Below are 14259 nucleotides of genomic sequence, written 5' to 3'. Positions count from 1 at the left end.
AACTTGATCAAGGATAAGTTTACGAGATTCCTGCACCCCTTCAAGAAAGTTGTGATTGACTAGTCCTTGGTTTTGTTCAGGGGCCGTCTTCGGTTCGTGCAGTATATTCCTAGCAAACGCCACCGCTTTGGAATAAAGTTTTTCGTGCTGTGCGACTGCAAGACGAGGTTCATCTTAGACTTCGTTATTTACACCGCCAGCAATGTCGACTTGGACAAGACTGACCCTCTTGGATTCTCTGGTTCTGTGGTGAAAGTGCTGTTGGAAAAGTACTTTGGCGAGAATCATGTCCTGTATACGGACAATTACTATACAGCTCCAAAACTCGCCAAGTACCTTTCTGAACACGGCGTCGGATCATGTGGCACTGTCAGGAGCAATAGGGCACACTGCCCTGCCTTCCCCGAGGCTGAAAAATCAAAGCGGGGAGACGTGCACCTGAAGAAAACTGACAAGATGCTGGCGATCAGGTGGCACGATAAGAGAATCGTGAATGTGCTCACCACAGTTCACAAGGGGGAAATGCTGGCCACAGGGAAGGTCAACAGAAGGACTGGCGAGCCTGTGATAAAGCCTGATGCTGTTATTGACTACAACGTCAATATGCGGCTGGTGGACAAGTCTGACATGATGATCGGAGAGATAGACTGCCTGAGGAGGAACCGTCGCTGGTACAGGAAGGTGTTCTTGCACTTGATTGATATGTGCATGCTGAACGCCTTCATCCTGTATAAGATCAAGAACAGGAAGCCAGCAAACTAATCTCTCCGACGATTTTCAAAGACTTGTGTGTACCAGCTGCTTCAGCGTTTTGGGCAGGTACTGCCATCAGGTCCCAAGCGCCACCCACAAACACCTCCAGACCGCCTACAGTGTCAGGCCTACCTTCAGCGACACCGCCTGGAGCCACTGCCTGCCACTGCCAAGAGGGGAAAAGCACTCAGGAGGTGTCATGTGTGCAGCCACACTACCAGGCAGGACAGAACATTTAGGCGCACCTCCTTGCAATGCAAAGAGTGCAAAATTCCCCTCTGTGCTTACCCGTGTTTCTTTGACTACCACAGCCTGACTAGATATTGAAAATAAGGGTAAGAATCTTGAAAATAATACTGAGAGTGACAGTGATGCTAGTGTTTAGTTTTCTTTTACGTACTGACAGTGACAGTCTGATGAGTGTAAATTAGTGTATGTACTTGTAAAAGCACTGACAGTGACAGTGTTTTTTTGTGTAAATAATTGTACATAGTAATAATATAAGTATTGCGAGTGACAGTCACTCCAGTGTAAGAAGTTGAAAGCATATGTTTCTATTCTATGTTCTGACAGCGACAGTTTGTTGTGTAGAAAATATTATTTTTATAACAATGGACAGTGACACTGATGAATAAGGCAAAAAACTGACAGCTAGAGTGAAAGTGAGCGATAGAAATGAAGTGCGAGTGGCCGACCGGAGCGAGAATAAAGTGCCTGCCATAAGGCTGAATAAACTCGCGCCGCGGTGGTCTTCCTCATTCCCGCTTCACAATACTGGTAGTGACAGTGATTTTTAGGGCCGTAATAGTGCTAAGCGAGCCTTTGCGAAGTACTATGAAGGAAAATACAGTAATCACTCCAATATCCGGATCAATAGAGCCATCAGTAGGTTCGGATATTGGTTTTGTCCGGATATTGAGCCCCAGCTTATGGACTTGTACTTACGGACCCTAACACAGAGAAACACCTATACAACTCCCTCCGGACATGCATAGCACCTATTTAACACCCAAATCACACCAATAAGGCACATAAATGACTGAAATAAATGCAATACACACATAAAATGTGGGTTTAGAAGTATGTTCATACATTAATAAACATTCTGGTACTTATGGACTCTAACCGAACCTAACCTAACCGAACCTAACCGAACTCTGAAAAACACATTCCTACTGCACATGCATGAGGTAAGTTTAGTATGGAAAGAAGTACAGTATGACACTTTCTGGTAAGTATAGTATGGGAAAAAATACAATATGAAACATTCTGGTAAATATAGTATGGAAAATAGTACAACATGAAACATTTTGGCTACTTACAGCAAGTCCCTGGCCACCTCGATGAATAACCGCCTCCTCTTGGACTCTGACAGTAAGAACGATTTCCTGAAGCACTTGCACTACACTCTTCCTGAAGTCTTGCGCTGAACTTAGTCACTAACACACAGAAGTCCGTTCTTTTCACAGTGTTCACTTTAGTCCAAATAATGTTCCATTAAATTTAAGTGTTGCACATTAACTTTTCCCAAGCCATGGCGAAGAGCGTAGGTCTTGTCGCGGTGAGAGACAGGCGGGAAGTGGGGAGGATGCAGCGGCGCTCTATCGGACGTCGGAGGAATGACGAACCAAAACAATGCTCTCACGCGGCGCGCGCGGCAAGTTCAAATTACGGACGGCAAAAAATCGATTTTTTTTTCCAATTTTTTTGGATTTTCGGACCATTTTGGGAATGTTTGATCCCAGGACGATAAGGTTCGGTTAGTGGGGATGTTCGGTTATTGGGCGTCCGGATATTAGAGGGATTACTGTAATGTAGTATACGTGTTTTTAGCCGTGAAAAGGGAAATGTGTGTTCAGTGACGGGAAGATCGCCGCTGCGCTGCATGTCGGCCGTGCGCTCCGTTCATTATAGCCTTATTTTCAGTGCTTATTGTACAATTACGGATTCCAAACAACCTGTACGTTGTTGTATAAAGTGTACTGTGACAGATTGAGGCTGTGGTAGAAAGAAAACTGGGTTTCTGGAGATGTGAAAGTGAAGACTTTGTTACCCAACTTTGCAAGTCTTCACAAGTCCTTTGGTAGTCCACGAAGGCTCAACATCTGTCTCAGGAGAAAGCTGAATGTAAGTACTATATGCCATAAAAAGTTTAATGTTCTAGGGTTAATCTCTGATTTTTGGCAAATATTTTCCCACAGGTACTCAGACCCCGCTACAACCCCGCCACAGGGGGGGGATCGGCCGTACACAGCCGCGTTTAAGGGGTTAAGAATATATACCCCCCTACCCCCAGGGGGTAGGGGGGTCTCAAGAATAGTCCCCCAGTATCCCTGCTTGTCGTACTAGGCGACTAAAAGGGTTGGTGGTGGGTTAGTGCCACACCCCATAAAAATCTATCTATCTCTCTCTATCTATAGCCCGACACCCTAATCCCGCAAAGGGTGGCCGCAGACAAAACGCCTCCAAGTCACTCTGTCACCCACCATTTGACTCCCCTCCCCCCAACTCACCCCCCCTCCCTCATATACCTCTCAACTCCATCCCTCCACCTCATCCTCGGTCTACCCCTCCCTCTCCCTCCCTCCACCTCACCTACATACACCCTCTTAGTCAGTCTTTCATTTTCCATCCTCTCCACATGTCCAAACCAGGACGGACCATACGTTGACGACTAAGGAATGGACAAAGGACATTCTGAGGTTGGGAACATTGAATGTGAGAGGAGTGAATGATGAAGTGAAAGAGAGAGAGTTTGTTCAGGTGCTTGAGGATGCAAGAGTGTATGTATGTGGATTGACTGAAACTAAATGGAAAAGTGAAAGGGTGAGAGAATCGGAATATGGTTTAGGTATAGATGTGGGAGTTAATGAGAATGAGAGGGCAAGAGAGGGAGTATGTCTGATGATAAGCAAGAAGTGGAAGGAGAATAAAAGAGAGTATGGAACAGTGGGTTCAAGGATTGTATGGGTGAGGATGAAAGTAGGTATTCCAGCGTGGGTGATTGTGTATGCTCTGACAGAGGACCGAGTGGCAAGAATGAAAGATGAGTTTTGGGTGAGAGTAGAAGCGTGTATGGACAACTTTGAGAGGAGCAAGAGAGTGCTTTTGATTGGAGACATGAATGGCAAAGTTGGGAATGTACGAGTAGATGGAGTGGTTGGTCAGTGTGGTTGGTGTGCCAGCTGATGTAGATGGGAATGGTAGTGCTTTGGTGGACATCTGTGCTGGTAAGGGGTTGGCAATAGCCAACACCTACTTTCGACATAGGATGATCCACCGGTATACATGGAGAGTAATGAGGAGGATGGATGGTGAACTTGTTGAACGAAAGGCAATGATAGACTACGTGTGTGTGGATGAGCGAATGAGAAGACTTGTGTTGGATGCAAGAGTGTGGAGAGGGTGGGGGAATGGAGTCTCGGACCATCACTTAGTGATGGCCAAGGTGAAGCTGCAAAGAAAATGGTTGAAGAGACGAAGGGGAAGACAGGAGGAAACAGCTCCTGTGAGAAGAGTGGAGAATTTGCAAGATAGTGAGAAAATGGCAGAGTATAAGAGCATAGTGGAAGAAAGATTGGGAAGGTATGAGCTAGAGCAGATGGAAGGGGTGGAAGACGTATGTAAGATATTTACGGAAGACATAGGCGCAGCGTGTGAGGTGGTTTGTGGAGTGAGGAGGAGATGCAAGGGTGTGCAAGGGACAGCATGGTGGAATGATGAGGTGAAACGAGCTGTGGAACAAAAGAAGAAGGCATATAGTGAATGGTTAGTGAGTAGAGGTAGGGGAGAAGATGAGAGAGAGAAGAGAGAGGTATATGTGAGTAGGAAAAGGGAGGTGAAGAGACTGGTGAAGGAGAGTAAGAAGAAAGTGGATGAAGAGTTTGGGAGGAATCCGAGTGTGAAATGGAGGGAGAGTAAGAAATTGTTTTGGAAGGAGGTAAAGAAAGTAAGGCAGTGTGAAAGGGGAAACAGTAGGGGAGTGAATGATAGGAATAATAGATTGTTGGTGGAGAAGAGAGAGAAATTGAGGAGATGGAAGGAGCACTTTGAGGATTTGTTGAATGTAGAGAGTGACAGCAGTGTGAGTATAAGTGGTTGGGGAATGGCTGGGAGAAGGAGAGATGAGAGGAGGGAGGAAGAGATCAGTAGGATGGAAGTAGTGGAAGCAATGAAGAAGATCAAGTTGGGGAAGGCCCCAAGAATTGATGGAGTGTGTGGTGAAATGCTGAGGTATGGAGGTGAGATTGTTGTGGAATGGATATGGAAGTTGTGTAGATTGGCTTGGGAAGAGGGAAGGGTTCCAGAGGACTGGAAATCAGGTATAATTGTTCCTTTATATAAAGGAAAAGGGGAGAGAGAAGTATGTGGTAACCATAGGGGTATTTGCCTTCTTAGTGTGACTGGTAAAATATATGGGAGAATACTCATTGATAGGGTTAGGCATATGACAGAGGAGCTAGTTGGAGAAGAACAAGGGGGATTTAGGAAGGGAAAAGGGTGTGTAGATCAGATATTTGTTCTAAGATATTTAGGGGAGAAGTATCTAGAGAAGGGAAAGAAAGTGTATGCTGCCTTCATGGACTTGGAGAAAGCTTATGACAGAATAGATAGGCAAGGTGTGTGGAAGGTATTAAGAATATATGGAGTGGATGGGAAATTGTTGAATGCTGTGAAGAGTACATACGAAGGAGCTAGGGCTACGGTGCGAGTGGATGGTGATCTGAGTGAATTTTTTTATCTCAATGTGGGACTGAAACAGGGTTGTGTGATGTCTCCATGGCTGTTTAATATATACATGCATGGGGTTGTAAAGGAGGTGCAGGGTAGGAGAGAGGATGTGGGGGTGGCTCTAATGAATGAGGGTGAGATTTGGAAGATTCCGGTGTTGCTGTTTGCTGATGATACAGTATTGTTGAGTGAAGATGAATGGGAGTTGCAAGGTTTGGTGAATGAATCTGGGACAGTGTGTAGGAGGAGGAAGCTGAAAGTTAATGTAAACAAAAGTAAAGTTATGGTGTTTGAGAGGAATGAAGTCACAATGTATAGTGAGGTTGGATGGTGAGGATATAGAGAGTGTGAGTGCATTCAAGTACTTGGGTAGTGTGATGAGTAAGGATGGAACTTTGGGGGATGAAGTGCATGAAAAGGTACAGCAGGGAAGGAAGGTTGTTGGTTTACTGAAAGCAGTGATGAGAAATACGGAGGTGAGTATGGAAGTTAAGAAGTCACTGCATGATAGTATTGTGATCCCTACCCTGACGTATGGAAGCGAGGCATGGACCTTGCAAGAGGGGAACAAGTCAAGGGTGAGAGCAGTGGAAATGAGTTACTTGAGAGGAGCGTGTGGAGTGACATGGAGGGATAGGTTGACGAATGAAGTGAAGGAACGGTGTGGGGTGGATGTGGATGAGAAGATTAGGAGAAATATACTGAGGTGGTTTGGACATGTGGAGAGAATGGAGAATGAAAGACTGACTAAGAGGGTGTATGTAGCTGAGGTGGAGGGAGGGAGAGGGAGGGGTAGACCGAGGATGAGGTGGAGGGATGGAGTTGAGAGGTATATGAGGGGGGGGATGAGTTGGGGGGAGGGTAGTCAAATGGTGGGTGACAGCGACTTGGAGGTGTTTTGTCTACGGCCACCCTTTGCGGGATTAGGGCGTCGGGCTATAGATAGAGATAGATGGGAAGTTTTTGAATGCCGTGAAGAATATGTATGAGGTTGCTAAGGCTGCAGTGCGTGTGGATAGTGAACTGTGTGAATTTTTTAATTTGAAGGTTGGATTGAAACAGGGATGCGTCATGTCTCCTTAGCTGTTCAGTCTATGTATGGATGGAGTTATAAAAGAGATACAAGGTAGGGCAATGGATGTTGGAGTGACCCTAGTGAGAAAGGGTAGTGTTTGGAAACTCCCTGTACTGTTGTTTGCAGATGATACTGTGTTGTTAAGTGAAGACGAAGGGGAGCTGTAAGGCTTGGTGGATGAGTTTGGGAGTGTGTGGAAGAAATAGAATCTAAAGGTGAATTTAGTGAAGAGTAAAGTTATGGTCTTCAAGAGAGTTGAAGTCAATGAATGTAGAGTGAGGTTGGATGAGGAGGAAATGGAAAATGTGAGTACATTTAAGTACTTGGGTAGTGTGATGAGTAAGGATGGAAGTTTGGAGAGTGAAGTGCTTGACAGGGTACAGCAATGAAGAAAGATTGCTGGTTCCTTGAAAGCAGTGATAAGAAACAAGGAAGTGAGCATGGAAGTGAAAAAGTTACTACATCACAGTATTGTGATACCAACTCTAACATATGGAAGTGAAGCTTGGACCTTATTGGAGGGGCAGAAGTCAAGAATGAGAGCAGTGGAAACGAGTTATTTGAGAGGAGCATGGGGAGTCACATGGAGAGAGAGACTGACAAATGAGGATGTGAAAGAGCATTGTGGTGTGGGTGTGGATGTGATAGGAAGGGTTAGGAGAAACACATTGAGGTGGTTTAGCCATGTGGAGAGGATTGAGAATGAGTGACTGATGAGGAGAGTGTATATGAGTGAGTTGGAGGGGAGGGAGGGGGAGGCCAAGGATGAGATGGAGGGATGGAGTGGAGAGGTATATGATAGAGGGGGTGTGAGCTGGGAGCAGGGCAGTGAAATGGTGTCGGACAGGGCGACATAGAGGCGATTTGTTTGTGGCCACTCCTTACAGGATTAAGGCATTTTGCAATAGGTAGGTATATAGACAGAAATATATACACCTGCTGCAAATCTGTCTTGAGAGTCCTATTCCAGTGGGACAGCATCTGGGTCATCAGGGTCTTCTTGTGCCTCAGGGAGAGGAAATTGCTCCAGGATGCACTGACGAGCCCTGCTACCCTTTTTGGAATCAGATGATGATGATGACCTTTCATGTTGTGTACCGGTACGTTTTGGATCTGCAGTAACAGAGGGACTGGGCTGTGCGATGTCCTCAGTTGTTACTGTTTGACCAGCAGGGACATTTAACTTTTTTCCTCATTATGTTGTAGGCTTCTATGTGTCTTCACACCATTCTTTGAGCACATGCATTAGGTTTGGGCTCACATGTTTCCTGAGTGTGTCTTTTTGGTTGTTTCCATACTTATTCAGTACACGAGATGGATTGAATGGGTAAATACCACAAATCTGAAATCCTGCCTTGATTAACAGTGGCCACTTGTTGCTAATCTCTTCCAGTAATTTTGAAAGCAGTTGTGGGAAGAACCACTTCGATATTACCCCTACATGCATTCTGCGTCCTCCTCTCCATTCCTCCAGCACTCTTCTTCATATTCTCTTCATTGGTGCATAGACAGCCACATCTGAAGGTTTTAGTAAGTGGGTAGAACTTTACATTATGTTCATCATAGAGAGACAGGAGTTCAAATGAAATGTTTGAGGACAGATTATCCCCCAATTTAACTTTTGTTTCATTTGGTGGTAGCATTCTGATATAACACAGTGCACATGTCTTGACCCATTCAGAGAAAATGTGACTGTCACACCAGCCTCTGGTTGTGCAGTTATACTGACAGTTGCTTGGCCCTTCTGTTGTCCATGTATCCATGAGATGCTTGGCCTAGTAGACAACGTAAGGGGCAAGCATTTGCCCAGCCTCAGTGCTGGTGAACATGTTGCGAGATATTAGTCATGCTTTTGTCCATAATCCTCTCAGTGTATTTGATTCCCCTACTGAAGAACTCCATTTTTGATTTGGGATCATCCTGTAGATTTGTCTCATCGTAATTTATGATGTTTGATGAAGGAATGCCAGACAAGGAGTCTTGTAGGTGGGAGAAGTAATCTTGAATTTGCTCTTTGGTGACAGAGGCACGTTTTCAATTGATATTCTGACAGTGTCTTCTGGTAAGAATATGGCAATTCCTCTTATAAAACCCAGCAACCTAGTCCTCCCCTTGTAGGTTATTGTCAGAAGGCACAACCATCTTGGCTGTTCTGTCCAGATGTACTTTGATGAAATTCTTTAGGTCTTTGGAGTCAAATGCCAGGCCATAGTCCCCAAGAGTTGCTACATTTTGGGCAATTGCATCTTCTTCCCTTGTTAGTGAGGTGGAATGTCCTGGTTAATGAATGTGCAACCCTTCAGTTGTGGCCATCTTTCTGTCTAAGATTGTGCTGCGGAGCACATTAAACTCGATGGCAGGTTTGCGAACAGTCATCTGTCCATTCAGAACAGCATGAACAGCTGCATCAAGGTTCTCTTGAGAGTAATTCTTAAACTTGGCAGCCCTGTCTGTGGCTCTCTTGTAATTTCTTACCGTCTGTAGACAAATCAGTGAGAAAAAAAAGGCCCTTTTAAGTTCCAAGGAGGTGCAAGGTTGAATAAACTGAAAATGCATCAGCAATTGTGTCACTGTCTAACGTAGCCGTGGACTTTTATGCTTTTTTTTTTTTTTTTTTTTTTTTTTTTTGGGGGGGGGGTAATTATTGACCAAATACAATAAAATATTGGGTACAACACAAACCTTAACACCGTATTTTCTGGTGTATAAGGCCGACCTGTGTATATGACTACTCCCATTATTTCTATACAGTACAGAATGTGGGTTTAGAGGTATACTATGTGCAAAAGCCGAGCCCCAACTCTTCAGACACTGAGAGATTGCTGCCTCAGTGACCCCAGTCCTTTATCACTTTTCCCACTGACGAGTGAAGTGATACTATGAACATGTTTCTAAGCAACACAGCCTTTGGTTAGGTACTTTAAACCAGCTTCTAAGGGTATTACAGGATATCTAGGCTGCATGTTCCACCTCTGATGTCACAATGGATTATACATTTAATATTCGAGTATAAACTCATACTGTATTAACCTGCCCCGTCCCAACCACTTTATCATCACTGGTACCCCCCAATCCCGACCATTTTTGGACCCAAATTTTTTTTGCTAAAACTTTCGCTTTTGGTCAGAAACAATGGTCAATCATGAAGAAAGTGTTCAGCGGGGTCCATAAGTTGCCTAAACAGGTATACCTTCGTCACACCTGGTACCATGTTCTCTGTAGGTGGTCAGAGGCTCTCACATTTTCTATGGTATTATAAGTCTGAGAAACCAATGAAAGTAAGTAGATATGTATATATTACAAACATAAAAACATGTGATACAAGAGTAAATTGGATTTTATACAAAAATAGAGGTGAAATAAGCGTTGTACCATCGGGCGAACCGAGCGAAATCGGCCAAACTGTTCACAATGAATCGCTAACATTGCTGAATCATGATACATATCATTTTTTCTACTTACATAATACATCTCCAATAACATTATACGATTTTACATTTTATTGAACTGTTTTTACGTATTCACAGGCCTTTCGATAACATTTTGCGTAATGTTAGCGCTTATTTACGTAGTGAGTGAACTCGCTGTGACTGTTGTTTCAACTCGTATTGTGTTTTTTCAACTTACATAATACTTTCCTAATAACATTATACACTTTTCCACTTTAGAGAACTGTTTTGAGACAGTTTCAGGCCTTACGTAAATATTTAGCGTAACAATAGCGCATAATAACACAGAGAGTGAAGTCGCTATGAGTATTATTTCAACTTACAACCTATTTTTGTACTTATATAATACTTCTCCACTAACATTACACATGTTTCCACTTGATATAATTGCTATCACATAATAGGAGACCTTACTATTCTACTGAACGTCATATTATCGCATATTTACACAGTGAGTGTTATCGCGATATCATTTGTTTCATCTTACACTAGTATTCAACTTATAAATTACTTTCCTACTAACATTACACTCTTTTCCACTTTATATCATTCCTATCACATACTTACAGACCAGAATGTTCTACTGAGCGTAATATTTTCGCAGATTTACACAGTGGATGTACTCGTGACATCATTTGTTACAACTTACACTATTTTTCAACTTATACGTTACTTTCCAGCTAACATTACACCTGTTTCCACTTTATATTCTTGCTATCACATATTTACTGACCAGAGTGTTATACTGAGCGTCATATTTTCGCAGATTTACACAGTGGGTGTAGTTTTGATATCACTTCTTTCAACTTACACTATTTCTCAAATTATACATTACTTTCCTGCAAACATTACACCCGTTTCAACTTTATATAAGACTTAGAAAATACTGACTGGCCTTAGCATTATACTGAGCGTCATAACGCCATCCCACACAGTTTCAGTAGTGTAGGAAGTTATGGTACTCTCTGAAACATGGCTGAAGTCACAACGCAACATTGGTGGTGGTGGGGGAGGTTGGGGAGGTGGAGAGCGGCGCCTTTCATCACTTGCACTTCTCTTCCCTCTCCCTTTTCCTTTACCCTTTCCCTTCCCTTTCCTTCCTTTCCCCACATCCTGGGGCTGTGGGGAGGAAGTTTGGGAATATTGTGTGGCGAAAGACGTGCTGGGGAGTGGCTCCACCTCCTCTCCCCTAGGTCTACGTGCACCACGTGCTCATGCTGCCTCCCTCACACCACTTTCCCTTTTACCCCGCACTCCCGCCACACCACTTTCCCTTTCACCCCGCGCTCCCGCCACACCACTTTCCCTTTCACCCCGCACTCCCACCACACCACTTTCGCCATCCCAGGACAAAACACTAGGACCATACCTTATTTGCCTTCTCGCCCCACCTTCTGATCCTCGGGGTGAGATTTTTTCCTTCCCCAGCCACGAGGCAACATCACGTCCTAAGCCGCCGTCCTCGTCCTCATCAGAATCTCTCTCTAGGGGATGGAGAGAGGTCCGTGCAGGTGGTTTGGGTGCAGGCTGGCCTTCCCTTGCCTTACGATATGTCAAATACCGCTTTTTCCGGGGCGAAGGGACCTCCTTATCACTGCTTGTTATTTCTTCCTCTGGCTGGACGTAATCTCGATCCACCACATCATCAAGTGGAGAATCACTATCTCCAGTGAAGGCCTCCAGAGCGGATGCTATTTCGTCGTCTGAGAGACCTTTCTGCGCCATGTCTGACCTGGGTCACTGCTAACAGGTGAGTGACCGAGACAAGGGCGAGCGCGGGTCACGCGGGGTCTGGGACGCTGCTCGCCTGGCGGCAGGTAGGGGAGGCTTGGGTAGGTGGGCGAATCGAAAATCTCGCGCGAATTTTGAAAATTGTGGAAATTATGAACCTTGCAATTGCAGGACGTTGAAGTATGTCAACGGGATTGGCAGTGACAAAACGTAAGGACGTGGAAGTAAGTCGACGGGACGCCGCGGGTTAAAAACATTAAATCATGTTAACCTGAATTTTATACAATAGGTTAAAGGAAAGTTTATTAAAGTCATCTCATCAACTGTCAGTGATTAAAAACCTTCAAAATCAGTATCATCCACATCGACATCATCAGTTCATCAGCTTCATCCTGGGTTAAAGTTTGCAGTTCATCATCATAAGGATCAGACTTGGAATTCAAAGGTATAGCTTCACCATCGGCTTCCTCTTCCTCATCCGCCTTCAGAATGTCATCTTCTGTGCCATCCACTGAACTGGATATTCCACATTTCTTGAAAGAGTTGATGATTGTTTCCACAGAAATATCATTCCATGCCTTGATAATAAAATCATAGATCATCCAGACCTGAAGCACGCATATTCCCACCACTTATATACGCTTTTTTACCGCAGATCATCCACTCGTTCTGTTGCTCACGGATGCAGTCATTGAATTGATTGTTCATACATCAAGTAGTTGTAGGACTGAAGTTAAATCACCAGGAATGACTGTTATTTATCACTGTTGGTAATTAGCCCTTCTTCAGATCTGGCAACCCTGCGCTCGGTGGTAAACAACCCATCCAGTTGCTCTCAGACCGAGACACATGCTGGTGTTCATGGCATGGGCTCAACAGGTTGCTCATCTTCATTATGTCCTCATGGGTGTATGGGCTCAACAGGTTGCTCATCTTCCTTATGTCCTCATGGGTGTATCCATGGAGATATTTTTTTTTATAAAAATTTGCCATCATATAGCAAACAAGTTGTGTTTGATAATGATGTTAGTAATTGCAACATTTTTTGACAGTATATGTACAGTACCCTCGTTGTAGTACAGTATTTTTGTCGGACAGTTCTACCATACAGGACTAAATCCTTACTGGACAAACAACAGACCTTATGGGAAAAATGAATAATGCCAGGCAAGCCTTGAAAAAGTCCCACCAAAATTCAACTTAACTCATGGATTGTGAGCCACAACTCAGGCTGGGTTGCATCACGTTGCAAGCCACAGTTCGGGCTGTGCTGGCCGTGCATCACCGTAAACAACTCGACCCGTACGCAAACTTATACATGGCGCTACGCAAAGATGGAGAGAGAGAGATTTTTTCTTTTCACCAGATGATGCCCTGGATATTTATCTTCAAGTTTATAATAAGCAGGAAAAAAAAATGATTTTTTTTTTTTTTTTTTTTTCCACTCCCATACATGAAGTTAAGCATGGCCCTATGCAAAGACGGAGAGAGAGATTTTTTAATTTTACCAGATGATGCCCTGGATGTTTGTCTTCAAGTATATATATTAAAAAAAAAAACTTTTTCTCTTCATTTTTTGCACACCACGGGGTGGGATAAAAAAAGGTAATTGCACAGTCCACGGGTTAACAACATTTTGACTCAACTAAAATTTTACCAAGCTTTAAGGTGAGTAGTGATGGGCTTGGGGGGGAAGGGGGAGGGGTTTCCAAGGCTGTAGGAGGTCCTACTGACCCCCTAGTGGAGGGCCTTCAGGATCCTGAGGCTGCCCTGCCTCAACCTCCCTCATAAATTCCTCATAGTCACACACTGACACATCTTCGTCATCAGGGGGAAGTGCAATACTTCAATTTGACTGGCACACGTCACGAGTCACGAGGAAGGCATACTGGACTGGCACAGCAGTACTAGGGAAATGTTCCTCAGTGTTGGCCATCTTCCTGTGCGTTTGTGGGTAGTAGTACTGGATGCAGCACGTCAGTACTGGAGAACAACTCCTCGAATTTGGCCCACCTAGCGCATCCGGTCCATACTAGCCCAACAAATTCGTACTACAGTAATAAATTATTTAATTTTTTTGCCAACTGTACTGGTCGAGAATAGCACTGGACAAATGCGTTCTGGATGCGAGGGTACTGTACTACATTCAGGGAAACAAGGGTCAAGGTGAGTGTTTGGCGATAGTCCATATCATGCCTATGGATCCCATAACTGCAGGATATAGAGGTTAGGATTTTATACCTGGTGTTTAGGATGACTCCCAATTTTGGACATTCTTTTATGAGGTTCAAGAGTTACCCCAGTACGTCAGCAAATACGATAGTCTATAAATCTAAAAAAAAAAAATTGATTGTTGTTGGGAGTCTAAGTCTGGTATCTGCACCATAATATTTTCTCACCAATTCTGCAGGACGAACAATGCCATTAGAACAAAGTGATAACAGCAAAAGAATAAAGGACTAAAACAAAAGTAGAAAAATAACAACTCCGCAGAATTAAAGTACAAAGCATACAACATCT

This window comes from Coenobita brevimanus, chromosome 47 (genome assembly GCF_032717465.1).
Source record: "Coenobita brevimanus isolate Jiangsu-jjx chromosome 47, ASM3271746v2, whole genome shotgun sequence".
In the NCBI taxonomy this organism is placed as follows: domain Eukaryota; kingdom Metazoa; phylum Arthropoda; class Malacostraca; order Decapoda; family Coenobitidae; genus Coenobita; species Coenobita brevimanus.
This window is presented reverse-complemented; position numbering follows the sequence as displayed.